The following is a 26,841-nucleotide window of genomic DNA, read 5'->3' on the forward strand; positions in this document are numbered from 1 at the left end:
GCTGATCATAAGAGCTTACACTCTACAGGAGAGAGGACCCTGTTGACCATAAGAGCTAACACTCTACAGGAGAGAGGACCCTGTTCACCATATGAGCTTACACTACAGGAAAGAGGATCCTGCTGATCATAAGAGCTTACACTCTACAGGAAAGAGGATCCTGTTGATCATAAGAGCTTACACTCTACAGGAGAGAGGACCCTGTTCACCATATGAGCTTACACTACAGGAAAGAGGATCCTGCTGATCATAAGAGCTTACACTCTACAGGAGAGAGGACCCTGCTGACCATAAGAGCTTACACTCTACAGGAGAGAGGACCCTGGTGACCATATGAGCTTACACTCTACAGGAGAGAGGACCCTGTTCACCATATGAGCTTACACTCTACAGGAGAGAGGACCCTGTTCACCATATGAGCTTACACTCTACAGGAGAGAGGACCCTGCTGACCATAAGAGCTTACACTCTACAGGAGAGAGGACCCTGGTGACCATAAGAGCTTACACTCTACAGGAGAGAGGACCCTGTTCACCATATGAGCTTACACTACAGGAAAGAGGATCCTGCTGATCATAAGAGCTTACACTCTACAGGAGAGAGAGAAGGGGCCACTTGCTGATCATAAGAGTTTACACTCTACAGAAGCAAGAAATTGAGATGATTTCTCAAAAGGGAAGATGAAAGTGATTTATTAAAATGTTATTCTTATAGTGACCATGTCGGTGCAATGTGGAGAATAAACCTATCATATGTTGACACAAGTATCGCTGGAGTTTTTCCGTTATTATTAAGTTTTTGTAATTATAGTATACTCACTACTTCTAGTCACTTTTTCAAATTAATATCACATGCTGTAAGGAAGACAAGTGTCATAGAGGATGGTGAATGTCCTAAACTGGTGAATAAACTCCCGTGATTGTGGTGCTAACATCACATGTTTACTTCTCGTCGTGCCAGTAATGCCATGTTGTTTGTTTTGTGTTGTTTTTTTTTGGGGGGGAGGTATTTCTCGCTAGCGTACTAGAAGGAGTGAAAATAAAATAAAAAGTAATCACAAGTAACTTTCATGCTTTGGGGAATTAACAAAATCACTGCTCATCTGCTGTTTTCAACCCTGCAAAGTGGAAATGTCTTTGGGATACCCCCTACTGAGGAGCCCGCAGACTGACCATATGAAGCTAGAAAATTACAAACTTCCTCCTATCAACAGCTTTAATGAGAGCTGTTTAGATGAACTCTCCTGGCTGCTAATAAAATGATTTTGTATGTGTAGGAAGCAGGATGTGTAAAGCCTGTGAGTTTGATCTTGTTTCAGACATCAAACAGTGCAGCATTGTGATGGGTGTGGAGTTGATGTCGCTGGCCGGAATACTAGATGGGATTGCCTTGGTTACGCAGCTGGACCGGAATAAGGCAGGGCTGGAAGTGAGCTTGTTATGTTTTTACAAGTATACAAACCGTTGTGCCATTCTTTATGGACAGTGTCCTTAAGCAGACAGGTTCTATAGATTCTACATCTGTGCACTTTTTCACTAGTTAATGCAATATACTTTATCACTGGTTACTCGCTTTCACCGCCGTTCCTGCTTCTGCTTCTGCATGATTTACAAGAATATTGCCAAAAAAATACCTTTACAAAAAGACAGAATTGCTATGGCCCATTGAAAAAAAACCATCCAAAACACTGGTATTATGTGTGTAGCTAGCAGTAGCGTTTGTGCTCTCAGCACAGAGATCCTTTTGTGTGTTTTTTTTTTTTGCAATAATTTGTGACAGGTCTCAATTTCTCAGCATCTTAATGCCTTGACATTCACTGCCACAAGACATTTGCTTCAATCTTAATTAAATTAAAAGTAAAAGGCTGAAGGATGTGGTAATTGTCTCATCATCTGGTATTTCCATCATATTCATCATGCGTTTTTTGGAGAGTTATATTCCTTCAATTTTTGTCATCTAGAGTGATGTACAATAACAAATTGTATTGTGGTACCGTGTTAGCCAGAAAAATCGATGTGAATATTTTTCTGCCGAATGATGCCAGAAGTATTCTAGGAGTGATACCTTTATTGGCTAACCAGAAAAATTTTCTGGTTAGCCAATAAAGGTATCACTCCTAGAATACTTCTGGCATCATTTGGCAGAAAAATATTCACATGTCATCTAGAGTATAATTCAAGGACATTTCTGTGTTCTAGGAAATTTGGGGAAGAAGCACTCACATGTATATTTTTTTATATTAAATGTAGAGTGCAGGTACTAATACTGTATACTCACCCAATGCTGCTTTCTCCAGCTCCGTTCTGCTTCGTTTCTCAGTGACGTCATCACAATTGTGACTAGTCGGACCTCTCTATGCTCTATGCGTGAACCGGAAGTCTCTTTTTACAGTATAATCATTCTGATGCTCCATTGGTTTATATTGCAAAAGAAAGTTCCAAGTCACGCAGAGAGCAGTATGATGGGACAGTCTGTAGAGCGGTGATGTCACTGAGAAGCGGAGCAGAAGGGCTCTGGACATCGGAGAAAGCAGTGGTACATGAATATATTAATACACTCACACTACATTACATGCATCACACACTCCCCTTGAGAAAGCATTACAGCGAAATGCGCGTCTGGGCACTGGTGGCTGTTTGTGGGGTCCCACAATATGGGTAAGCTCTATACTGCCTTTATATTAGATATGGACTGATTAAAGGGAACCTGTCACCCCGTTTTTTGAGATTGAGATATAAATACTGTTAAATAGGGCCTGCGCTGTGCGTTACTATGGTGTATGTAGTGTACCCTGATTCCCCATGTATGCCGAGAAATACATTACCAAAGTCGGCGTTTTCGCCTGTCAATCAGGCTGGTCTGGTCAGGTGGGCGTGTTCACAGCGTTCTTTTCTTCCCCAGGTTTCCGTTGGTGGCGTAGTGGTGTGCGCATGTCCAAGGTCCGGATTCCCTGTGCCCACGTGAAGACACAGCGCGCGATCTGCGCTGTCATTCCTTTCATCGGTGCGGGCGGCCATCTTCCTGGGGCCGCGCGTGCGCAGATGTAGTGCTCTGCTGCACGGGGCTTCAGGAAAATGGCCGCGGGATGCCGCGCGTGCGCAGAAGAGATCGCGGCGGCCATTTTCCCAAAGCCGAGTTTGCAGCAGAGCACTACATCTGCGCACGCGCGGCCCCAGGAAGATGGCCGCCCGCACCGATGAAAGGAATGACAGCGCAGATCGCGCGCTGTGTCTTCACGTGGGCACAGGGAATCCGGACCTTGGACATGCGCACACCACTACGCCACCAACGGAAACCTGGGGAAGAAAAGAACGCTGTGAACACGCCCACCTGACCAGACCAGCCTGATTGACAGGCGAAAACGCCGACTTTGGTAATGTATTTCTCGGCATACATGGGGAATCAGGGTACACTACATACACCATAGTAACGCACAGCGCAGGCCCTATTTAACAGTATTTATATCTCAATCTCAAAAAACGGGGTGACAGGTTCCCTTTAAGCCTTTTTTTTGTCTTCTTGTCTTCCAATATTATACTGCATGATATACATATAGACGGACTGATTTTGTCACTATACTGTCTGAATAGTCTGTACTATGATTTAAGGTTTCATGCCTTACATGCAAATTGTTCCGTGAATCATGGAAGCTTATTAGTATTCCCTGCTTTGTCTTATATACTGTAGACTACCTGGCTACCGTTTACTTTTTGTGAAAACCCCTCCCACCTTTATCTACTTGATTTTATCCCCTTTTGAATGCTCTTACATATTTAATTTACTCTCTGGTTCATGTCTTTTTTACATTTAATCCTTAATAAAATCATTTTTACCTTTTATACTCTTTTGAGTTTTGTTTTTCTGGGTACTTTGTACCGATTTTGGTTGTACACACACATTTCATTAAAAAAATACATGGAAGTGCTACTTTAAGGGAAGGTAACATCAGAAAATTACCTACTTATAAATCATTTTATAAGGTTACATTTATTTTTTTAATGTAGGCAATGTTTTTAATCAATCTGTATTAAGAAAAAACCCTAAATCATAAATCTTGCCATCTTCAAGCTGGCCACTGGGGCTAATTTAGACTCCAACTTCCTATCCTGTCAAGATGAGTTTCCAGCAGTTTGCTTATTATCACTCAGAGAATTTCAATGAGGGGTAGCACATCTATGCACAGGTGATAGCACAGGATTCACCAGTCACAACTGACCCTGCTCGCCCTTTATTTACCCTTGCATACGCTCATTAAAAGCTTTAATACAAAATATAGGGTTGGCATGTAGCTATTACTGCTAATCTACATGTAACATTTCTGAAAAAAACAGTGAGTTTGAGTTTAAAGTACAGTGTTTCCGTAAAATCATGGTGCACTTTTGACCAGTCACTGGAAAGCAATAAAAAATGATAGAAATGTGAAATCTGCTCCAAATAAAGGAAAAACTCTTCGAGTTTCATACCTATTCAGTGCAGTTCGATGCGGGCTCCATTTGGTGTCCCACACACATCCAAGCCATAGTGAAGTTCTTGCCACACACAGATAAGGACGGCTGGTGTAACAGAGTGAATAATGTCTGTGATTCTCTGTTTAAAGTGATTAATGACATTGATACGTTCAATGTACACATGTTGCTTCACATAACCCCAAAAGTAAAAGACTAAGGGCGTCAGATCCGGGGATCGTGGTGGCCATGGCTTGACAGAGCCTCTGCCTATCCAGAAACTCACGAACAATGGTGGCATAGTGTGGAGGAGCGCCATCCTGTTGAAAGATGACACCTTCTGGAAACTGTGGCACTGCGAAAAAAATGGGCCTATCACCTTATCATGCATCAGGCCACACCACACGTTCACTTTAGGGGTGTCACATTCGTACTCAACATCGGCATGAGGATGTTCAGCAGCCCATATTCGGACGTTATGGCAATGAACATGTCCACAGATATGGAAGGTCGCCTCATCGCTAAACACAATCTTCTGCAAAAATCTTGCATCATTGTCGATCTCATGAAGCATATCTGTAGCAAACGCGCATCATTTAGGTCTATCCACAGGTTTGATAGCGTGCAACAGCCGCAATTTGTACCCCATAAATCAGAGACGTTAATCTGACTGGGGGCTCAGCAACAGCTTAAATGAGTTTGTGTTGTTTGATTGGTTCTTGTTATCTCTCCTCATGAACACGTCGGGCCAGAGAAAGAGTGCCAAAATGTAAACTATAAATAGATCCTGTGACTGGTCAAAAGTGCACCATGACTTTACAAACACACAGTAGAATTGCAAGATTTCTATTTTTAAGACTGTAATATGGAAAAACATTACAGAAAATCTATATATATATTTAACCCAAAAAACTGATTTAAACAAAAGGTCATTTTCTGATGATATATTCTGTTTTAGCGTAAGGTCAGACAGGGTACTCTAATGGTTGTGTTGTACTTTTATTTTTTATATGCTTTCATCTTTTCTACCCTTTCAGTACATAAAATTATTTAAAAGAAAGCATTAAACAAGCAGATCAAGACAATGTGGACTACAACTAAGTGCAAACAAAAGAAAATATGATATAAAATAAGATATACTTACCCTTGTACACTTTATTATGGGTATAGTTCTTCAGTTTTTTTGCTTACTGATAGTATTTGTCTTGAGAAACATATGAAGAACTGTGTTGCATGTGAGTGTCTTCAAGTTGATCAATGCTAATTTCAAGTCTCTTTTACATGAACTAGTGCAGAAAGAGGATGAACTTGTAAGAATAAATCAAAGAATTCTGTAATATCTGTCAGGCTGACTGTCAGTCAATCACTGGCAGGTTAGATGACACAATGTATTGTATGAGCTGTATAGTATATTATCAATGCGATCAAAGGATCACGTGTTTAAGCTCCCATGTGGAACTTGTAAAATAAAAGAAAAAAAAGTTTATTGTTGTAAAAAAAAATACATAGACATAAAAACCCACTTCCAAATTTTAATAATGAAAAGTGATCTATTTGTAAATAAAACCCAAACATATAAACAACAGTGATGATGAGAGAGTGTGCACAGAAAAATACCGTAAATAGAAATAAAATCTATTATTATTGTATATTATTATTTACCGTATATACTCGAGTATAAGCCGAGAATTTCAGCCCATTTTTTTAGGCTGAAATTGCCCCTCTTGGCTTATACTCGAGTAATTCCCAGGGGTCGGCAGGGGATGGGGAGCGGCAGCTGTCTAATCATACTCACCTGCTCCTGGCGCGGTCCCTGCATATCCCTGGTTCTCCTGGCAGCTTCTTCCAGCGTTGAGCAGTCACATGGTACCGCTCATTATGGTAATGAATATGGACCCGACTCCACTCCCATAGGGGTGGAGCTGCATATTCATTACTGTAATGAGTGGTACCATGTGACCTCTCAACACAGGAAGAAGCTGCCGGCGCCCGGAGAACCAGGGACGTGCAGAGACCGCGCCAGGAGCAGGTGAGTATAACGGGGGCATTGCGCTATATTCACCTGTCCGTGTTTCACCGCCGGGCTCCGTCTTCCGCGTCCTCTGCAGTGATGCTCAGGTCAGAGGGCGCGATGACGCGATTAATGTGTGGAAAACATGGAAAGGTGACTATAGCAAGTGCTGGGGGCCTGAGCGATGAGAGGTGAGTATGTGATTTTTTTTTTAATCGCAGCAACAGCTTATGGGGCATAATAGTCTATGGGGCATCTTATGGGGCCATAATCAGCATTTATGGAGCATTATACGGGGCAAATGTGTCTATGGAGCATCTTATGGGGCCATAATCAGCATTTATGGAGCATTATATGGGGCAAATGTCTGTATGGAGCATCTTATAGGGCCATAATGAGCATTTCTGCAGCATTGTATGGGGCAAATGTCTGTATGGAGCATCTTATGGGCCATACTCAACATTTGTGCAGCACTATATGGGGCATATTTTAATATGGAGCATCTTATGAGGCCTATCATGAACTGTATGGAGCATTATATGGGGCTCCTGATTCAATATGGATATTCAAAAACCCATAACCTACTGATCTCGCAATTAATTTTACTTTTATTGGTATCTATTTTTATTTTTGACATTTACCGGTAGCTGCTGCATTTTCCACCCTAGGCTTATACTCAAGTCGTTAAGTTTTCCCAGTTTTTTGTGGCAAAATTAGGGGTCTCGGCTTATACTCGGGTCAGCTTATACTCGAGTATATACGGAAAGTGATTTTCTTGAATAAAAAGTAAACTATAAGAAAACAATATAATTTGTTCATCTCCATAGTCATATTGACAAACAGTTGTACTGCTTTGTAAATGCCATCAAAAAATTAAATATAAAAAAAAATAATTCCTAATAATATTTTTCATTTCTATAGCACCAACATATAACGCAGCACTTTACATTTCAGAGAGGGCATGTACAAACAATATCAGACAATACAGAGTAACACATAATTCAACATATGCCAAGATTAGTGTGGGCCCTGCTAGAAAGCTTATAACCTATGAGAAAACAGTGGAAGCACAAAAGTTCAATAGCAAAGTGTAAAGGTACTGTCACACTAGACGATATCGCTAGCGATCCGTGACGTTGCAGCGTCCTCGCTAGCGATATCGTCCAGTGTGACAGGCAGCAGCGATCAGGCCCCTGCTGGGAGATCGCTGGTCGGGGAAGAAAGTCCAGAACTTTATTTCGTCGCTGGACTCCCCGCAGACATCGCTGGATCGGCGTGTGTGACACCGATTCAGCGATGTCTTTGCTGGTAACCAGGGTAAACATCGGGTAACTAAGCGCAGGGCCGCGCTTAGTAACCCGATGTTTACCCTGGTTACCATCCTAAAAGTAAAAAAACAAACACTACATACTTACCTACCGCTCTCTGTCCTCCAGCGCTGTGCTCTGCACTCCTCCTGCTCTGGCTGTGAGCGTCGGTCAGCCGGAAAGCAGAGCGGTGACGTCACCGCTCTGCTTTCTGGCTGCCCGGCGCTCACAGCCAGACCAGAGAAGCAGAGCGCCGAGGACAGACAGCGGTAGGTAAGTATGTAACGTTTGTTTTTTTACTTTTTAGGATGGTAACCAGGGTAAACATCGGGTTACTAAGCGCGGCCCTGCGCTTAGTTACCCGATGTTTACCCTGGTTACCGGGGACCTCGGGATCGTTGGTCGCTGGAGAGCTGTCTGTGTGACAGCTCTCCAGCGACCAAACAGCGACGTGCAGCGATCCGGATCGTTGTCGGTATCGCTGCAGCGTCGCTATATGTGACGGTACCTTAAGATCCAGCCATCAATATAATAAATGGGGTATTCAACTGGTGACCAGCGTGCTATTAAGTGCAAAGAGGAAGTGTAAACAAATTATACTAGGGACCATATTCTGAGGAAAATTTGGGAAGGTCAAAAGAGGGAGTAGTTAGATTTGTGAGGTGAGGTAATAGGCCAGTCTAATGAAATACATTTTTAGGGCATGCTTAAACTGTGGATACTGGGAATTAATCAAATTATCAGTGGTAGTGCATTCCAGAGAAATGGCGAAGCATGAGAGAATGGGAATGAGATGTTTGGATTACCAAATCATGGATGGGAGGTAGAAGTGACTGTGGGAATGTGGTGAGAAGGGTTGAGGTTTGGAAAGATATCACCGGCAGTGAGGAGAAGAAAGAGGTTAGTAGGTGGGATCAGAAGAAGGCATGGGGTGGCTGTCTGTGTTTGGAGACAAAGGAATTTATGTTGGGGAACAAATCTGGGGAGGAGGTGAGATGATGGAAGCATGGAGGGATGACCAGTTCATTATTAGGTGTAGGGATTAGGGGGGTTAGTAGGAAGTGGGGGACTACAAGTGTGATAGTGGAAACAAACATTGTTTACAGTGAATATAAATCCAGTTATTTTTAGCTCACTTCTGGTTCAATTCTGGCCTAATTTATTGCAGTAAACTTATGATGCATTTGGATGAGCAGACTTAGTCTACGCAGACTTGTTGCTCACAATATATGTGCTTAGAAATACATTCAGTTGCCACCTGCACCTCAATAACATCTCTAGAATTCAACTTTTTCTTACCTTTCACTCTGCAAAACGTCTTACTATTGCTCTAATTCATTATTGTGTGGACTATTGCAACTCTTGACTAATCATTCACCCTCTTCCTAAACTCTCCCCTCTCCAATCCATCCTGAATGCAGCAGCCAGGATCATATTCAAGTTCAACCAATACATCGATGCCTCCACCCTGTGCCAGTCAGTGCACTGGTTGTATTATGAATTGCCAAAGATAGAAAGAATCCTAGACTAAGGACATACATTAAAATTGCATTTATCGTATAAATTAATAATAGTGATAAAGTGCATGAAGTTTAAAAGCATACAGTGCCCTTGATTATTTTTTTAAATGAGGGTTAGCTCATCTTTCAGGGAGATCCTCCTATTGTATTCCCCAGCTTAGAAGTATATATATAACAACTAATAACCAAAATCTTAGATTACTTATCCACGGACCATAATAGTATTATTATTATTATTATTATTATTATTATTATTATTATAGTATTGTTAATTAAAAAAATGGACTGCACATTGTGCTTTTAAACTTCATGCATTTTATCCTTATTATTAGTTAATACATTAAAATTTTAATTTCAATGTAGGTCTTTAATTTAGGCCTTTGGCAATGTGTAATATATTAATGCATTACCCCTATGCTGACTGGTGGAACAGCAATTTGTTTCGTCATTGCACTGGTTGCCCATCTGCTACAGAATACAATATAAACTTATCACTTACACCCACAAAGCTATCCGCAGTGCTCCACATCTCCTCCCTCATCTCTGTCTACCTCCCTACCCATGCTCTCCATTCTGTAACTGATCTAAGAGTAATGTAAAAGGGGTAGAAGAAAACACCGAGTCAAGAAGAGTTAAATTATATTGTAATGTTTATTAATGCTTTAATGTAATTTTTATTAATGTTTTTATATAAATTTGCATTTTACCCTTATAACCAGTTTGTGTCTCAGCTTTCCTGGAGCTTTTACCTCAAGGCCATCCCTGGTGATTGGGGAGGTCTGTCCAATAGGGGAGCCATTATAAGGCATAGGGATATATTTGCAGCAGTTTGAGTAAGACATAACAGATGACAGCAGGAGTCTGGCTAGCCTGGAAGCATTCAGAGATTCCACCTTGCCAGGTGGGCTTGGAGGCCTTCCCACTGTGCTCTATTTTCAGGTCCCTGCTGCCTGTAGCTAGCTGCTGCCCTCTCCTGTGTGTTGGCTTCAACCTGTATGGCAGACAGCGCAAGCCTATCATGGGCACTGCCAGTTCACTAGTAGCCCCAGGCTCTTGGTCTGCTGCGGTGCCTCTGGATGTTTGGTGTGGCCAGGGAGCTTGCAATCCCCTACCCTCCAGATTCAGCTGTCGGGATGTATAGCACTGGCACAGACAAAGACTCTGGCATCCTTCCTGTCAGTACTCTGCTATGGGGTCAGCTCTGACACAGCTGCAATTCCCCAGAGCCATTGTCTATGCTCCTCTCTCTCTCCTCTCCCCCAACTAACTTCCTAACAGCCTGCACAGACTCCTTCTCCCAATCAGAGAGAGCAGCTCCCCAGAAGTCGGGTCTAGAGCTCCCCCATCTGGCCTGGAGCTGGAATTGTGATGCATGCTGTATATTACCTGGCATGGGGACCTCTTCCTGCTTCCAGGCATGACATCACCCTTCAGAGGGAGGCAATGTCACCATGGTAACTGGACTCTGGGGTGTCACATTAACATCTTGGGAATAGTCCACATATGGGAAGGGGTTAGATCAGATAAACAGTGATGGCACTTCCTAGTTATGAGTAGGAGTGAGAGAGTAGGAAGTCTGTCAGTGTGAGGTGCTACAGGTTCAAGGTCAGCAGGTGCAGAAATGGTGAAGTGTCCTGCCAGTCTCAAGTCTTCAAACAGTATGAGGACACATCTGAAGTTGAGCACAGATGCTGGGGTGGTCCAGGGAATAGGACCCTGAAGAGGCATTGGATTCCATGACTCTTTCTTCCTTTGGTGGAAGAGGCCAGCCAGGTTGTTAGGGTTGGCGGAACGCACCAAATATATAATTTATTAAATGGAATTGGTGCGTTCGCAACCCGGGATCCACCGTGCAGGAAAGCACCTGCTGCTAAATAATGGCGGCTCTATATGGCGGTATATACCAACTCTGTTAGCTTCACAGAGTAACCGCGAGAGAAAAGCTCTGTGCCCTGTTAGACTTTCACAGAGGCACAGGCCAACTACCCAGATGTGAGCAGTGAGGGGTCATGCATGCATACAAAACTCCTCGCCGGAGATGCCAGCATTCTAGGGGCTTATTTCAGCCGGGTCCCTGAACACACTTAAACACAATCTCCTCGCCGGAGGTACCAGCATTCTAGGGGCTTATTTCAGCCGGGTCCCTGAACACATTCAAACACATGACCACATTGGCGCAAAGCATATAGCATAAGACGATACTAGCGCATGGCCGTGCGGTCATGCGCAGTTTATATAGTTGCAGCACAGGAAGCTGCTACTGAAGTTTTTGCCCTTTCAGGACCTTCCAGAAGGACCAATGGAAAGTGCTGCAGTACCTGAGCATGTTTTGCCCTTTCAGGACCTTCCAGAAGGACCAATGGAATGTACTGCAGCACCTGAGCATGTGACCGAACATGTGGCCCTCGACCTCCAATGGGAGACCCTGCCCTGGGCATGCTCAGTGTGAGTAAACAAGGACTTAGTCCCAGAGAGGCTCACTCGCCGCAGATCAGTGCAGGGTGCCATAGGAAAGCCAGAAAAGGCAGTAGTGACCCTATGCACCAAATCAGCCCCAGCGAGACGCTGGGAGCGACGTCTCCGCTGAGCAGAGCCCACTGCGGCCTATACCGAATGGGAGACCACAGCAGACACGGATTGAGATTCCCCCTGTGCAGCAGAGGAAACTCGACTCCTAACATTACCCCCCCTCCTAGGGCCCCCCCCTCCTTGAGCCTCACTACGCTCAAAAGCTGCGATAAGCAGCGGAGCCCGAATGTGCTCTACAGGCTCCCAGGTTCTATCCTCTGGGCCGTGACCCTTCCAGTCCACCAGATAAAATTTCTTGCCACGTACCACCTTGCACCCCACAATAGCATTCAACTCAAACTCATCCGTGGATGAACCCGATGTCCCAGCAGATGACTCGGAAAACCGGGACAAATGAACGGGCTTTAAGAGGGAAACGTGGAAAGTATCGGTGATACCAAGGCATGGAGGAATAGCCAAACGGTAGACCACAGGGTTGACCTGTTCCAGAACCTTAAACGGGCCAATGTAGCAAGGAGCAAACTTAGTGGACTCAACTCGCAGCCTGATGTTACGGGCGGAGAGCCACACTAAGTCGCCAGGAGCAAAGACCGGAGTGGGGCGCCAGTGTGTATCAGCCGAAAACCTCATTCTCTCCTTGGAGGCCCGGATGGCATCCTGTGTGCGGTCCCAGATGTCACGTGCCTCCACCGCCCAGTCTGCCACCCTAGAATCGGTGGATGACACGGGCATGAGCACAGGGACACGCGGATGCTGGCCGTAATTAAGGAGAAAAGGAGTTTGACCAGTGGAATCGGCTACGGCGTTGTTCAGGGCAAATTCCGCCCAAGGTAGCAAAGATGCCCAGTCATCCTGCCTAGCAGAGACGAAATGTCGCAAATATGTCACCAGAGTCTGGTTGTTTCTCTCCACCAACCCATTCGTCTCGGGATGGTATGCAGAGGAGAGGTTTAACTCTATGCTGAGTAAACGGCAGAGCTCTCTCCAAAACCGAGATGCGAACTGGGGACCCCGATCGCTGACAATCTTATCAGGCATACCATGCAAACGGAAAACGTGTTTAATGAACAACACCGCCAAGGCCCGTGCTGAGGGTAACCGAGGAAGCGGCACCAAATGCACCATCATGGAGAAATGGTCGGTGACAACCCAAATAATGGAGCAGCCACGCGACTTGGGTAGACCCACCACAAAGTCCATCCCGACCATCTCCCAGGGCCTGTCTGCCACCGGTAGAGGGTAAAGCAACCCAGCAGGCCGTTGCCGAGGAGACCGATTCTGGGCGCAAGAAACGCACGCCTGAATATAGTCCTTGACATCTCGGGCCATATGCGGCCACCAGTATGTTCTCGCCAGAAGCTCAGATGTCCTCTTGGTCCCAAAATGCCCACCCACTCTGGAGGAGTGAGCCCAAGAGAGAACCTCCGGTCGCAAGTTAGCTGGTACGAAAGTCTTGCCCGGGGGCACAGACTCTAGCGAAACTGGAGCTACAGTTCTCAGGCTCTCAGAAGGGACAATAAGCCGAGGCTCCTCCTCCTCCGATGACACCACGGAGCGGGAGAGAGCGTCAGCACGAACGTTCTTTTCCCCGGAGAGGAAATGGAGAGTAAAATGGAACCGGGAGAAGAACAGGGACCATCTGGCCTGGCGAGAATTCAGCCGCTGGGCCGTTTGCAGATACACCAAGTTCTTGTGGTCAGTGAAGACTTGGAAGGGAAAGCGAGCTCCCTCCAAGAAATGTATCCACTCCAAAAAAGCCAACTTCATGGCCAGCAACTCCCTGTCCCCGATGGAATAATTCCTCTCCGCTGGTGTGAAGGTCTTGGAGAAGAAGAAGCAAGGATGCTTCCGACCTTGAGCATCCTTTTGGAAAAGGACTGCTCCAGCACCAACGGATGAGGCATCCACCTCCAAGATAAATGGCTTATCAACATCGGGGCGATGTAGGATGGGAGCGCTAGCGAAGTGTGACTTGATCGAGAGAAAGGCTTTGGAGACCTCCTCTGACCACAACTTGGGATTTGCTCCCTTCTTGGTGAGGGCAACCAAGGGAGCTACCAAAGTTGAAAAGTAACATAGTAACATAGTAACATAGTTAGTAAGGCCGAAAAAAGACATTTGTCCATCCAGTTCAGCCTATATTCCATCATAATAAATACCCAGATCTACGTCCTTCTACAGAACCTAATAATTGTATGATACAATATTGTTCTGCTCCAGGAAGACATCCAGGCCTCTCTTGAACCCCTCGACTGAGTTCGCCATCACCACCTCCTCAGGCAAGCAATTCCAGATTCTCACTGCCCTAACAGTAAAGAATCCTCTTCTATGTTGGTGGAAAAACCTTCTCTCCTCCAGACGCAAAGAATGCCCCCTTGTGCCCGTCACCTTCCTTGGTATAAACAGATCCTCAGCGAGATATTTGTATTGTCCCCTTATATACTTATACATGGTTATTAGATCGCCCCTCAGTCGTCTTTTTTCTAGACTAAATAATCCTAATTTCGCTAATCTATCTGGGTATTGTAGTTCTCCCATCCCCTTTATTAATTTTGTTGCCCTCCTTTGTACTCTCTCTAGTTCCATTATATCCTTCCTGAGCACCGGTGCCCAAAACTGGACACAGTACTCCATGTGTGGTCTAACTAGGGATTTGTACAGAGGCAGTATAATGCTCTCATCATGTGTATCCAGACCTCTTTTAAGTGTGGAATGAACTGGCGATAGTAATTAATGAACCCCATAAAACGCTGCACCGCTTTAAGAGAATGGGGTTCCTGCCAGTCCATTACAGCCTGTAGCTTGGCAGGATCCATAGCCAAACCCTGGGCAGAGATGATATAACCAAGGAAAGGCAAGGACTCCTGCTCAAACACACACTTCTCCAACTTGGCGTAGAGGGAGTTTGCCCGTAAGAGGTCGAAGACTTTGCGAACATCTCTCCGATGGGAGTCAATATCTGGAGAGAAGATGAGAATATCATCCAGATAGACTACGACCGAGGTGGTGAGCATATCCCGGAAGATGTCGTTCACAAAGTCTTGGAAAACGGTTGGGGCATTACAGAGCCCGAAGGGCATCACCAGATATTCATAGTGCCCATCCCTGGTGTTAAAAGCCGTCTTCCATTCATCCCCCACACGGATGCGAATCAGGTTGTAAGCACCCCGCAGATCTAACTTTGTAAATACCCTCGCTCCCCGTAGCCTATCAAACAGCTCAGATATGAGGGGAAGTGGGTACTTGTTCTTAACGGTGATGGCGTTAAGACCCCTGTAGTCTATGCATGGACGTAAGTCTCCAGTCTTCTTCTGTACGAAGAAGAACCCTGCCCCTGCCGGTGACACTGACTTCCTAATGAATCCTCTTGCCAGATTCTCCTGGATGTACTGGGACATTGCCTCCGTCTCCGGGAGAGATAACGGATAGACTCGACCCCGGGGAGGCTCAGCACCAGGCAAGAGGTCAATAGGACAGTCATAGGGGCGGTGAGGCGGAAGGGTCTCCGCAGCTCTTTTGGAGAACACTTCTGCATAGGGCCAATAGTGCTTGGGGAGAGAGGAAAGATCTGCGGGTACCTGTGTAGTAGCAACCTGAACGCACTCCCTCAGACATCTACCCTCGCAAGATTTACTCCAACCCAAAATTCTCCCAGAGGACCACTCAATATGAGGAGAATGGTAGTGAAGCCATGGTATCCCCAACAGGACCTCATCAATTCCCTCAGGAATGACTAATAGGGAGATTATCTCCTGATGTGATGGAGACACAGATAGCGTGAAAGGAATGGTTTGGTGGGTAATCTGTGAAGGTAGTGTTGACCCATTCACCACTCGAACGGTTACCGGCTTGGCGAGCATCACCAAGGGTATTGCGTGACGCTGGGCAAAAGCGGAAGACATAAAGTTACCCTCTGCCCCAGAATCCACGCATAGCTCGACCATAAGAGTGGATGGGCCTATGGTAATTGTCCCCTTGAAGGACAATTTTGAGGCAAACGTCGCCGTGTCTAGTGTACCTCCTCCAACTGCCACTAGACGCTGACGTTTCCCCGACCGCTGAGGACCCTTGGAGGCAAGGTGTCCTGACAGCTGGCAAACATGACGGACCTTATGTGCACGGGCAGACTGAGACTTAAATTCCAGTCGTGTCACCTCTAAGGCCTCATGTGACTCGGATGCCTGGACTGGAGATTCCAAAGGTTTGGCGAAGGTAGGAGCCAGCCGAAACCTCTGCCTACACTGGGCTCGCTCCAACCTCCGCTCGTTAAAACGGAGGTCAATACGAGTAGATACGGCTATGAGCTCCTCCAGTGTGGCGGGAATCTCCCTAGTGGCCAAAGCGTCCTTCACATGGTCAGCCAGCCCCCTCCAAAATACGGGAATGAGGGTTTTATCTGGCCATTCCAACTCAGACGCTAATGTCCGGAAGTGAACAGCAAAATGGCTGACCATGGTTGAACCCTGAGTCAAAGCCAGCAGTTGGAGCGCTGTATCATGGGTGACTTGAGGTCCTAAAAAGACCTGTTTCAGAGTGTCCAGAAACCTAGGAACACTCCGCACCACATGTGTTGTGAATTCTGTGGCAGAGTTCACTCCTGTGGTCACAAGTGGTACTTCGGCTGATTCTCTCTGGGATCTTCCGTTTGTGGAGGAAAGTGGTACTGCAGCTTCTGAGTTTCCTCCCTCAGGTGATCTGGTGAGCTCGTTAGCTTCTTCTCTACTTAACTCCACCTGATGCTTTGATCTATGCTTCCTGTCAATGTTTCAGTGTGGGACTTGTTTTTTCCCTGGATCATTCCTGTGGCTTGCTGCTCTGCAAAGCTAAGTTTTGCTTATGTTATTTTGTTGCTATTTTTCTGTCCAGCTTGCTTTATTGGTTTTTCTCGCCTGCTGGAAGCTCTGAGACGCAGAGGGACCACCTCCGTACTGTTAGTCGGTGCGGAGGGTCTTTTTGTCCCCTCTGCGTGGTTTTTTACAGGTTTATGTGCTGACCGCAAATTTATCTTCCCTATCCTCGTTCTGTTCAGCTAGTCGGGCCTCACTTTGCTAAATCTGTTTCATCTCTATGTTTGTGTTTTCATCTTACTCACAGTCATTATATGTGGGGGGCTGCCTTTTCCTTTGGGGAATTTCTCTGAGGCAAGGTAGGCTTATTTTTCTATCTTCAGGATTAGCTAGTTTCTCAGGCTGTGACGAGGCGCCTAGGTTCTGGTCAGGAGTAGTGTTGAGCGATACCTTCCGATATCGGAAAGTATCGGTATCGGTTTGGATCGGCCGATATTCAAAAAATATCGGATATCGCCGATACCGATACCCGATCCCAATGCAAGTCAATGGGACCAAAATATCGGAATTAAAATAAACCCTTTCTTTCCTTGTAGGTTCATTCTACATGAAGGAAAACAACTAAGAATAATGTAGGATGTATTGGGGGAGGTGGCGGAGACATTAAAGGCAATGAGGATTAGCCCAATCAAATAGAATAGCATGATTTTTTTTTTTTTTAAAGACGTTCGGATTGAAAAAGATATTGACTATGTAAATTTTTTTTTATTTTGTCAGATATTGATGTTTCACTATTCCACGACCTTCCCCTTCTTTTTTTTCCTTTTCCCACACTTTCATCTTCATCATCATCAGCATCTTTGACATCAACTTCTTCACCTTATTCATCTTCTTCTTCATCTTCTACCTATTTTTTTTTTTTTATTACATTCTTCATATTCATTTTCTTCAACTATTATTATTCTTCCTATTCTACATATTCTTTTTATTCCACTGTTATTATTCTTCCTATTCTACTTCTTCATCATATTCTCATTTGTGACAGGCATTCCCGTAGTTGTTATCTATAAAAGTTGGAAGATTACACCTTCCGTTCTGCCAGTCACAAAAGTTACATTTGTCCGCGTTCAGTTTGGCCTGCAGCATCAGGCTTTATCCAGGGGCACCACGAGGAGGAACGGACTCACCCCCATACACTGCTTAGTCTTATTCTGCATATAATTTAGATAATATCTTTTGCTCTGATATTAAGTGTTATGCTTAATGTTCTTCTGCTCTTTGTTCTGCAGCCTCTTGTTCTTCTGCTTCTCGGTCTTCCATGTCGTCGTCTCCAGGGTCGTCGTCTTCAGTGTCGTCGTCGTCACCGCCGTCGTCGTCTCCGCCGTCGTCGTCTCCGCCGTCGTCGTCGTCGTCATCGGGGTGGTCTTCCGGGTCGTCGTCGTCGTCGTCATCGGGGTGGTCTTCCGGGTCGTCGACTTTAGGGTCTTAAACTTGGAAATGTAGCAGAAGGTACAAGAAGGCTGAGAAAATGCCAAGAACCAGCTGATGGAACTGGAACTCGGATGGCTACCCGAAGGTTCAAGAGCCTATGGAACTACCGAGGACCAGCTGACGTTACTGGAACCCGGTTACTAAGCAGGAGGTACCCGTGCTAAAAAGCACTACCAAGGACCGCCTAACGTTGGCGGAACTCGGATACCCAGAAGGAGGCACCTAAGCCAAAGGCTCTGCCCGGAACCAGCTGACGTTACTGGAACCAGGATGGGGAGCAGAAGGTACAAGAGCAAAAGACACTGCCGAGAACCAGCTGACGGTACTGGAACCCGGATGGGTAGCCGAAGGTCCAAGAGCCAATGGAACTACCGAGGACCAGCTGACGTTACTGGAACCCGGTTACTAAGCAGGAGGTACCCGTGCCTGAAAGCACTACCAAGGACCACCTGACGTTGGTGGAACTTGGATACCCAGAAGGAGGCACCTAAGCCAAAGGCTCTGCCCGGAACCAGCTGACGTTACTGGAACCAGGATGGGGAGCAGAAGGTACAAGAGCAAAAGACACTGCCTAGAACCAGCTGACGGTGCTGGAACCAGGTGGTGGACCCGAAGGCCCACAGGAGAGGAGAGAACAGCTAGGCCGCGAGGCAGCCGCAGTTACCGAACCCCAACAGTCCTACAGGGGGAGCTGGGCCTACTGGCACTACAGAACCAGCCTTGACTACCAGTTCACGCAGCCCACATAGGAAGCTCCTAAACTGGAGGCACCCTGGAGTTGGCTAACTCGACCGCACCACGACGGGGCAAGCATAGGCGTCTCAGTGAAGTTGACACAACCCGGAAACAGCTGACGGTGCTGAAACCAGGCTTGGCACGAGGGAGTACCTGTGACAAGAACACTGCCGAGAACCAGCTGGCGGTGCTGGAACCCGGATGCGTTGCCCCAGTGTGCAAGAGCCAATGGCACGACCGAGGACCAGCTGACGGTGCTGGAACCCGGTTACTAAGCTGTAGGTGCCCGCGCTTAAAAGCACTACCAAGGACCGCCTGGCGTTGGCGGAACTCGGATACCCAGGAGGAGGCACCTAAGCCAAAGGCTCGGCCCGGAACCAGCTGACGGTGCTGGAACCAGGTGGTGGACCCGAAGGTCCACAGGAGAGGAGAGAACAGCTAGGCCGCGAGGCAGCCGCAGTTACCGAACCCCAACAGTCCTACAGGGGGAGCTGGGCCTACTGGCACTACAGAACCAGCCTTGACTACCAGTTCACGCAGCCCACATAGGAAGCTCCTAAACTGGAGGCACCCTGGAGTTGGCTAACTCGACCGCACCACGACGGGGCAAGCATAGGCGTCTCAGTGAAGTTGACACAACCCGGAAACAGCTGACGGTGCTGAAACCAGGCTTGGCACGAGGGAGTACCTGTGACAAGAACACTGCCGAGAACCAGCTGGCGGTGCTGGAACCCGGATGCGTTGCCCCAGTGTGCAAGAGCCAATGGCACGACCGAGGACCAGCTGACGGTGCTGGAACCCGGTTACTAAGCTGTAGGTGCCCGCGCTTAAAAGCACTACCAAGGACCGCCTGGCGTTGGCGGAACTCGGATACCCAGGAGGAGGCACCTAAGCCAAAGGCTCGGCCCGGAACCAGCTGACGGTGCTGGAACCAGGTGGTGGACCTGAAGGTCCACAGGAGAGGAGAGAACAGCTAGGCCGCGAGGCAGCCGCAGTTACCGAACCCCAACAGTCCTACAGGGGGAGCTGGGCCTACTGGCACTACAGAACCAGCCTTGACTACCAGTTCACGCAGCCCACATAGGAAGCTCCTAAACTGGAGGCACCCTGGAGTTGGCTAACTCGACCGCACCACGACGGGGCAAGCATAGGCGTCTCAGTGAAGTTGACACAACCCGGAAACAGCTGACGGTGCTGAAACCAGGCTTGGCACGAGGGAGTACCTGTGACAAGAACACTGCCGAGAACCAGCTGGCGGTGCTGGAACCCGGATGCGCTGCCCCAGTGTGCAAGAGCCAATGGCACGACCGAGGACCAGCTGACGGTGCTGGAACCCGGTTACTAAGCTGTAGGTGCCCGCGCTTAAAAGCACTACCAAGGACCGCCTGGCGTTGGCGGAACTCGGATACCCAGGAGGAGGCACCTAAGCCAAAGGCTCGGCCCGGAACCAGCTGACGGTGCTGGAACCAGGTGGTGGACCCGAAGGTCCACAGGAGAGGAGAGAACAGCTAGGCCGCGAGGCAGCCGCAGTTACCGAACCCCAACAGTCCTACAGGGGGAGCTGGGCCTACTGGCACTACAGAACCAGCCTTGACTACCAGTTCACGCAGCCCACATAGGAAGCTCCTAAACTGGAGGCACCCTGGAGTTGGCTAACTCGACCGCACCACGACGGGGCAAGCATAGGCGTCTCAGTGAAGTTGACACAACCCGGAAACAGCTGACGGTGCTGAAACCAGGCTTGGCACGAGGGAGTACCTGTGACAAGAACACTGCCGAGAACCAGCTGGCGGTGCTGGAACCCGGATGCGTTGCCCCAGTGTGCAAGAGCCAATGGCACGACCGAGGACCAGCTGACGGTGCTGGAACCCGGTTACTAAGCTGTAGGTGCCCGCGCTTAAAAGCACTACCAAGGACCGCCTGGCGTTGGCGGAACTCGGATACCCAGGAGGAGGCACCTAAGCCAAAGGCTCGGCCCGGAACCAGCTGACTGTGCTGGAACCAGGTGGTGGACCCGAAGGTCCACAGGAGAGGAGAGAACAGCTAGGCCGCGAGGCAGCCGCAGTTACCGAACCCCAACAGTCCTACAGGGGGAGCTGGGCCTACTGGCACTACAGAACCAGCCTTGACTACCAGTTCACGCAGCCCACATAGGAAGCTCCTAAACTGGAGGCACCCTGGAGTTGGCTAACTCGACCGCACCACGACGGGGCAAGCATAGGCGTCTCAGTGAAGTTGACACAACCCGGAAACAGCTGACGGTGCTGAAACCAGGCTTGGCACGAGGGAGTACCTGTGACAAGAACACTGCCGAGAACCAGCTGGCGGTGCTGGAACCCAGATGCGTTGCCTTGCCTATTAAAGATTGTCTTCCTAGAGCCCCAACTAGCGGTGTTGGAGCAAAGGGTAAGCAGGGGGAGATGAGTGTAGGCCGAAGCCTGCACTGGAGGCAGCTTTGTGTCTGCGTTGCGTTTGCAGGACACTTTGCCGGCTACACACTGGGGGAACAGCTGGCGTTGCTGAACCCCACTAACACAATGGCGTGTGTTTTTCTCTGTGCAGCTAGCACTTGCGGGCAAAAACTAGCGATGTTAGAGCCCGTGTTGAAGCAGGAGGAGGAGGAGAGGAGCAGAGTGTAGGCCGAAGCCTAGTTGATCCAATTTCAAAGGAAACCTTTAACCCCCCCCTCAGGTGTTACAAAGTACAAGAGACACACCTTGTGCAGTATTAATGCTGCACAAGTGAAAGGTTGCTCTATTAATTTGTCTACTTGCACACGCTGAATGAAAGACATACACAATTTACCCCATTCTACAGTCAAACTGTAGTGGATGCGTGACTTGGTTTTTTGATGAGACGCAGCACAGGTGTCCAAAATAACGCCTTGGTGCTTGGCGCAGCTTCCTGAGCGTTGTTATTTGCTGAACAGGAGTCTGCGCTCTTGTGTTATCCCTTGGCAATGCCCTGTTAGCGCTGCCCATCTTATGACATCATTTCATGTTGGCCCGTGCGGTTAACGATGGCCATAAATCCCAGACCCACAGTGTCTTTTCATAAAGCCACACTGCGGTGCTGGGATTCGTGGCCTTGAGCAGTAAATATTTTGGCCGCTCACACACGTCCTTACACCTGCTTCAGACTGGGCGGCCTCTGCTGATCCCTTCTCGCATGCCGCGGCCATGAGGCTGCACAGTCTGAAGAAGGCGGAAGGAGATGAGTTAAGACAGGCGAAGATATGCACTGCTCGTGCCCATCAATCACACCCTCGCAGTCAAAATAAGTAAGACAACGAGGAGCATTTTATTCAGGCAGGGCGGACGAACAGGCGCAAGTAGCCAACCAATGATGTCAGAAGACGGGAAGCGCTACCAAGGGGGGTGCTGCGTATCATTAGAAAGGAAAGTCACACCTCAGGGACAGTGGAATGGTCTCAAAGAGACACATTTTGTACGTGTTGAGTTCCACGTGGGCAAGGAGAAAACATCAGCCACCTTGTACAAATGCAGCAGTACTGCTGTACAAGGTGGCTGTTATACATAGAAACACCTGGGGGTGGGGGGCAGGCTCCCTTCAATTTCAGTTCATGTGCCTGCGTGGCGTTTGCAGGTCACGTTGCAAGCTACACAGCAGGGGAACAGCTGGCGTTGCTGAACCCCACTGACACATTGACTGGTGTTTTTCTCTGTGCAGATCGCATGTCCGGGCAAAAACTAGCGGTGTTAGAGCCCAGGGTCAGCAGGAGGAGGAGGAGAGGAGCAAAGTGTAGGCCGAAGCCTGCACTGGTGGCAGCTTTTGGTCGGTTGTGCCAGCGTGGCTTGTGCTGGACACGATGCCGGCTACACAGCGGGGGAACAGCTGGCGGTGCTGAACCCCACTAACACATTGGCTGGTGTTTTTCTCTGTGCAGCTAGCATTTGCGGGCAAAAACTAGCGGTGTTTGAGCCCAGGGTCAGCAGGAGGAGGAGAGGAGCAAAGTGTAGGCCGAAGCCTGCACTGGTGGCAGCTTTTGGTCGGTTGTGCCAGCGTGGCTTTTGCTGGACACGATGCCGGCTACACAGCGGGGGAACAGCTGGCGGTGCTGAACCCCACTAACACATTGGCTGGTGTTTTTCTCTGTGCAGCTAGCATTTCCGGGCAAAAACTAGCGTTGTTAGAGCCCAGGGTCAGCAGGAGGAGGAGAGGAGCAGAGTGTAGGCCGAAGCCTAGTTGAACCAATTTCAAAGGTTACCTTTAACCCCCCCTCAGGTGTTACAAAGTACAAGAGCCACTCCTTCTGCAGCATTAATGCTGCACAAGTAAAAGGTTGCTCTATTAATTTGTCTACTTGCACACGCTGAATGCAACACGTACACTATTTAGCCCATTATACTGTTAAACAGTAGTGGAGGCGTGACTTGTCTTTTTAAAGAAAAGCAGCACAGGTGTCGAAAATAACACCTTTTTGCATGGGCGCAGCTTCCTGAGCGTTGTTAGTTGCTGTACAGGAGTCTGCGCTCTTGTGATCCCTTGGCTATGCGCTGTGAGCGCTTCCTGTCTTATGACCTCATTTCATGTTGGCTGTTGCGGTTAGCGGTGGACATGAATCCCAGACCCACAGTGTGTTTTCAAAAAATCACACTGCGTGGCTGGGATTCGTGGCCTTGTGCAGTAAATATGTTTGCCGCTCACACATGTCCTTACACCTGCTTCAGACTGGGCGGCCTCATCTGATCCCTTATCGCCTGCCGCGGCCATGAGGACACCCAGTCTGAAGAAGGCGGAAGGAGATGAGTGAACACAGGCAAACATATGCACTGCACATGCCCATCAATCACACCCTCGCTGTCCAAAAAAATAATACACCGAGGGGCGTTGTTTCGAGCAGGGGAGATGCACAGGCGCAGCCAGCTAACCAATGATGTCAAAAGACGGGCAGCGCTAACAAGGGTGGTGCTGCGTGTCATTACAAAGGAAAGTCACACCTCAGGGACATTGTAATGGTCTCTAATGAGACACAATTTGTACGTGTCGAGTTCCACGTGGGCAAGGAGAAAAAGTCAGCCACCTTGTACAAATGCAGCAGTACTGCTGTACAAGGTGGCTGTTATACATAGAAACACCTGGGGGTGGGGGGCAGGCTCCCTTCAATTTCAGTTCATGTGCCTGCGTGGCATTTGCAGGTCACGTTGCAAGCTACACAGCAGGGGAACAGCTGGCGTTGCTGAACCCCACTGACACATTGACTGGTGTTTTTCTCTGTGCAGATTGCATGTCCGGGCAAAAACTAGCGGTGTTAGAGCCCAGGGTCAGCAGGAGGAGGAGGAGAGGAGCAAAGTGTAGGCCGAAGCCTGCACTGGTGGCAGCTTTTGGTCGGTTGTGCCAGCGTGGCTTGTGCTGGACACGATGCCGGCTACACAGCGGGGGAACAGCTGGCGGTGCTGAACCCCACTAACACATTGGCTGGTGTTTTTCTCTGTGCAGCTGGCATTTCCGGGCAAAAACTAGCGGTGTTTGAGCCCAGGGTCAGCAGGAGGAGGAGAGGAACAAAGTGTAGGCCAAAGCCTGCACTGGTGGCAGCTTTTGGTCGGTTGTGCCAGCGTGGCTTTTGCTGGACACGATGCCGGCTACACAGCGGGGGAACAGCTGGCGGTGCTGAACCCCACTAACACATTGGCTGGTGTTTTTCTCTGTGCAGCTAGCATTTCCGGGCAAAAACTAGCGTTGTTAGAGCCCAGGGTCAGCAGGAGGAGGAGAGGAGCAGAGTGTAGGCCGAAGCCTAGTTGAACCAATTTCAAAGGTTACCTTTAACCCCCCCTCAGGTGTTACAAAGTACAAGAGCCACTCCTTCTGCAGCATTAATGCTGCACAAGTAAAAGGTTGCTCTATTAATTTGTCTACTTGCACACGCTGAATGCAACACGTACACTATTTAGCCCATTATACTGTTAAACAGTAGTGGAGGCGTGACTTGTCTTTTTAAAGAAAAGCAGCACAGGTGTCGAAAATAACACCTTTTTGCATGGGCGCAGCTTCCTGAGTGTTGTTAGTTGCTGTACAGGAGTCTGCGCTCTTGTGATCCCTTGGCTATGCGCTGTGAGCGCTTCCTGTCTTATGACCTCATTTCATGTTGGCCGTTGCGGTTAGCGGTGGACATGAATCCCAGACCCACAGTGTGTTTTCAAAAAATCACACTGCGTGGCTGGGATTCGTGGCCTTGTGCAGTAAATATGTTTGACGCTCACACATGTCCTTACACCTGCTTCAGACTGGGCGGCCTCATCTGATCCCTTATCGCCTGCTGCGGCCATGAGGACACCCAGTCTGAAGAAGGCGGAAGGAGATGAGTGAACATAGGCAAACATATGCACTGCACATGCCCATCAATCACACCCTTGTCCAAAAAAATAAGACACCGAGGGGCGTTGTTTCGAGCAGGGGAGATGCACAGGCGCAGCCAGCTAACCAATGATGTCAAAAGACGGGCAGCGCTAACAAGGGTGGTGCTGCGTGTCATTACAAAGGAAAGTCACACCTCAGGGACATTGTAATGGTCTCTAATGAGACACATTTTGTACGTGTTGAGTTCCACGTGGGCAAGGAGAAAAAGTCAGCCACCTTGTACAAATGCAGCAGTACTGCTGTACAAGGTGGCTGTTATACATAGAAACACCTGGGGGTGGGGGGCAGGCTCCCTTCAATTTCAGTTCATGTGCCTGCGTGGCGTTTGCAGGTCACGTTGCAAGCTACACAGCAGGGGAACAGCTGGCGTTGCTGAACCCCACTGACACATTGACTGGTGTTTTTCTCTGTGCAGATTGCATGTCCGGGCAAAAACTAGCGGTGTTAGAGCCCAGGGTCAGCAGGAGGAGGAGGAGAGGAGCAAAGTGTAGGCCGAAGCCTGCACTGGTGGCAGCTTTTGGTCGGTTGTGCCAGCGTGGCTTGTGCTGGACACGATGCCGGCTACACAGCGGGGGAACAGCTGGCGGTGCTGAACCCCACTAACACATTGGCTGGTGTTTTTCTCTGTGCAGCTAGCATTTGCGGGCAAAAACTAGCGGTGTTTGAGCCCAGGGTCAGCAGGAGGAGGAGAGGAGCAAAGTGTAGGCCGAAGCCTGCACTGGTGGCAGCTTTTGGTCGGTTGTGCCAGCGTGGCTTTTGCTGGACACGATGCCGGCTACACAGCGGGGGAACAGCTGGCGGTGCTGAACCCCACTAACACATTGGCTGGTGTTTTTCTCTGTGCAGCTAGCATTTCCGGGCAAAAACTAGCGTTGTTAGAGCCCAGGGTCAGCAGGAGGAGGAGAGGAGCAGAGTGTAGGCCGAAGCCTAGTTGAACCAATTTCAAAGGTTACCTTTAACCCCCCCTCAGGTGTTACAAAGTACAAGAGCCACTCCTTCTGCAGCATTAATGCTGCACAAGTAAAAGGTTGCTCTATTAATTTGTCTACTTGCACACGCTGAATGCAACACGTACACTATTTAGCCCATTATACTGTTAAACAGTAGTGGAGGCGTGACTTGTCTTTTTAAAGAAAAGCAGCACAGGTGTCGAAAATAACACCTTTTTGCATGGGCGCAGCTTCCTGAGCGTTGTTAGTTGCTGTACAGGAGTCTGCGCTCTTGTGATCCCTTGGCTATGCGCTGTGAGCGCTTCCTGTCTTATGACCTCATTTCATGTTGGCCGTTGCGGTTAGCGGTGGACATGAATCCCAGACCAACAGTGTTTTTTTAAAAAATCACACTGCGGTGCTGGGATTCTTGCCCTTGTGCACTAAATATGTTTGCCGCTCACACATGTCCTTACACCTGCTTCAGACTGGGCGGCCTCATCTGATCCCTTATCGCATGCCGCGGCCATGAGGACACCCAGTCTGAAGAAGGCGGAAGGAGGTGACTTAAAACAGGCGAACATATGCACTGCACATGCCCATCAATAACACCCTCGCATCCAAAATATGAGACAACGAGGGGCGTTGTGTCGGGCAGGGCGGACGCACAGGCACAGGCAGCCAACCAATGATGTCAGAAGACGGGCAG

This window comes from Ranitomeya imitator, chromosome 5 (genome assembly GCF_032444005.1).
Source record: "Ranitomeya imitator isolate aRanImi1 chromosome 5, aRanImi1.pri, whole genome shotgun sequence".
NCBI lineage: Eukaryota > Metazoa > Chordata > Amphibia > Anura > Dendrobatidae > Ranitomeya > Ranitomeya imitator.